This window comes from Manis javanica, chromosome 1, assembly GCF_040802235.1.
Source record: "Manis javanica isolate MJ-LG chromosome 1, MJ_LKY, whole genome shotgun sequence".
NCBI lineage: Eukaryota > Metazoa > Chordata > Mammalia > Pholidota > Manidae > Manis > Manis javanica.
The window spans coordinates 91,320,730-91,323,926 of record NC_133156.1 but is presented as its reverse complement, the minus strand read 5'-3'; the positions used below and the strand labels follow the sequence as shown (position 1 = coordinate 91,323,926).

General features: G+C 42.9%; 1 pseudogene; it reads left to right on the top strand.

Moving 5' to 3' along the window:
* The first annotated feature begins 1,002 nt into the window (after positions 1-1,002).
* LOC140844602 (U4 spliceosomal RNA) lies at positions 1,003-1,130 on the top strand (annotated as a pseudogene).
* The last annotated feature ends 2,067 nt before the right edge of the window (positions 1,131-3,197 follow it).

Here is a 3,197-nt window from a genome sequence, read left to right as displayed (position 1 = left end):
ATCCTATAATTTAACTCAATTCTGACACTATCTACCCAGAGATAGCATCTGATTCCACAGGTTAAGGAATCCCTCACACCCCCACCTACCCACCAGCATATCAGATACCAGTTGCAAGCCCAGGTTGTCATCTGTACTTCCGAGGCTATAAATCCAAGGTTCCAACAAACCTGCCTTGGTTTTTGATTAATTTGCTAGAGGAGCTTACAGAATTTGGAAAAACTTTTTACTTACTGGATTATTATAAAAACATCACTCAGGAACAGCCAGATGGAAGAGATGCATATGACAAAGTATGAGGAAGGAATGCAGAGCTTCCATGTCCTCTCCCAGTGTGCTCCTCTCCTAGTCTCCACAAGGTCACCAACCCCGAAGCTCTCTGAATGCCCTCCTTTGGGGTTTTTACAACAATCATTACACAGACATGATTGATTAAATCATTGGCCATTTGGTGAATGATTCAACCTCCCACCTCTCTCCCCTTCCCGGAGGTCAGGGGGATAGGACTGAAGGTTCCAACCCTCCAATCACACGGTAGGTTCCTCTGACAACCAGTCCCCAACTGAGCTTCCCAAATGCGGTAGCATGAACATAAACTCAGGTGTGGCCAGAAGGGGTTTGATGAATATTGATGCTTTTATTGCTCTTATCACTTAGGAAATTCCCAGGGTTTTAGGAACTCTGTACCAGAAACCAGAACAATGACCAAATATGTATTTCTTATAAATAGTAGTATCACAATGAACTTTATCACCGCACTTGGTCCACTGCACTGTAAGGATTTGTTATAGGGTAATGTGAGCTTCTCCTACTCCCAGGGCCTAGCCCAGTCCCTGGCACACAGTAAGTGCTGAAAGAATTGTTATGTCATGAAAGGATGAAGAATGGGTTCTAACTCTGTTCATTTTACAAATCAGCTATTGCTCCTCCTTGTCTATAGGCTCAGCTATTTCCTCACCCAAGAGTTTCCCAACTTTCTTGTTTATTTAAAAATAATGTTATAGCTTTGCGCAGTGGCAGTATCGTAGCCAATGAGGTTTATCCGAGGCGCGATTATTGCTAATTAAAAAAAAAAAAAATTAAAAAAAAAAAAATAATAATGTTATAATTTCACTTACAATGTAGCCTTTCCTGTAATAGAAACAATGCAGCTTTTGCTTTGAATCATAATTTTCCCACCACCTCTGGGATATCCATATCTCTGTCTTTGGTGGAAGTAGATGTGAAAGGTGGATATTCAGAAGAGAACCCGAACTGGAATGAACCTGCAAACTAAACTATGCTCTGCTAAGGGTCTGGAGGGAGTAGAGGGTCTACAACAAGTTGGAGAGAGTCGAGTGGAAGAATCAGAGCAGTAGAGTCAGCAGTCCTGCAAGGCTAAGCAGTCCTCTAGTAAATAGGTCACAGACATCTCAGGACCATCCCAAGGCTAAGTAACACTGTCTAGATTGTAATCTTTATTACAAATCTTTTAAAAAGAGGCCACCTGTCAGAGTACTTAGGTAAGGCTCTCCTCAGGGCTTTCTTATCAGGAAGGGAGGCAGTAGGGCTGACAGCTACATTCCTCAGGCAAGAGGGAAGAAGACACGACCATGAGATGCACTCTTCAACCTAGGAATCTGCCCCACTGTGGGCACTGTCAGCAACCTGCTTGGAGATTTACACACTTGGGAACTAAGGGGAGTAGATGCTGGTTTGGGGGGGTTCCCTGCTCTGCAGGAGGAACAGCTCTCAAAAATGAGTGTTCAGAGCAGGCAAGACATTGACAGACTATTTTCATCATTTTGACATGTGTCCATTTTACTTCCAGGACTCAGAGAATGCATCAGAAAATCATCCTTTAAAAGGAGCTGAAGAGATTACAAGTACCATCTTTTCCCCTGAGATAATCTAACAAATGTCAGTTTTCTGCAGTGTCAAATTCTCCAGCTTGGCCCAAACACTTTCACAACAAACACCAATCACTTTTCCCAGTGCAACTGGAACAGATCAATGGAGCAGGAGCCTGGCTCCAGTCCTTGCATGTGCACCCCAAGACAGTTCTAGCTTCTGCAGGTACCACTGGGCCACAGGTCCAACAATACCTCTTCTCCCCATTATTCCTCTAGCCTGGGGTGGCAGCAGCTTACTGCAACTACTAATCTCTAGATGCTTTACCGTTTCCTGGTTGACTTTCAGCTCTTTCATCATATACAAAACTAAATTCCTGCATTAAATTCTTTAGAATTTCTCATAAAGTCTCTTTGAAATACTTTGTTTCAGAGAGATTAAAAAATATGGCAGCATGAGAAGTGAGGCAGAAACCTCCTCCCCAAACCATATATAACACAAAAACACAACAAATACAACTAATCCCGAAAGAGTGACTGGAAAGAAGACTACAACAGACAGCCTACACCTGGGGAAAAGAGAAGACCTCACAGAAAAGGGTAAAGTAGTAAAGCCAAGATCCAGCAGAATCCAAGTCCTCTCCCCCACCCAGCTAACTGTGGGAGGAAGAGAAAAGGAGCAGGGAGGGAGTAGAAGTTCAGGACTGCTAAATATCCAATGCTGGAGATATGCTCTGGGAGTACAAGCCCACATTACATAGTGCTCTGTAGATTTGAGGGGTTGGAAAGGAAAGACAGGTAGAATACCAGGAGAGACTGAGATTCCAGCTGCTTGTGAACAGGTACCTACAAATGGCTGCTCTGGGATAAAAGAAAGGTGGACACTTTGAAAGACTTCCCAGCAGTGAGAGGGCTCCTAAAGGGCCAAGGATTACTCAGAACTTGCTGCTCAGGAGAAAGGACAAGTGGACAAAATCATTCCAGCACACTCAGCCCAGCAGGTTGGGAACCTTCAGGAGATTCATACACTCCATCTGCATGGCTGGCAACTCAGCACTGAGGTCCCCCCACTGCAGTATACCACAAAAATACAAAGAATTATTAGAGAATACTATGAAAAATTACACACTAACAAATTGGATAACCTAGAAGAAACAGACAACTTTCTAGAAAAATACATTTCCAAGACTGACCCAGGATGAAAAAGAAGATCTGAATAGACCACTTACAGCAATGAAATTGAACAGGAAATCAAAAAACTACCTGAAAACAAAACCCCTGGTCCAGAAGACTTCATGGCTGAATTTTGTCAAACATATAAAGAAGGCCTAATACCCATCATACATAAAGTTTTACAAAAAGTAGAAG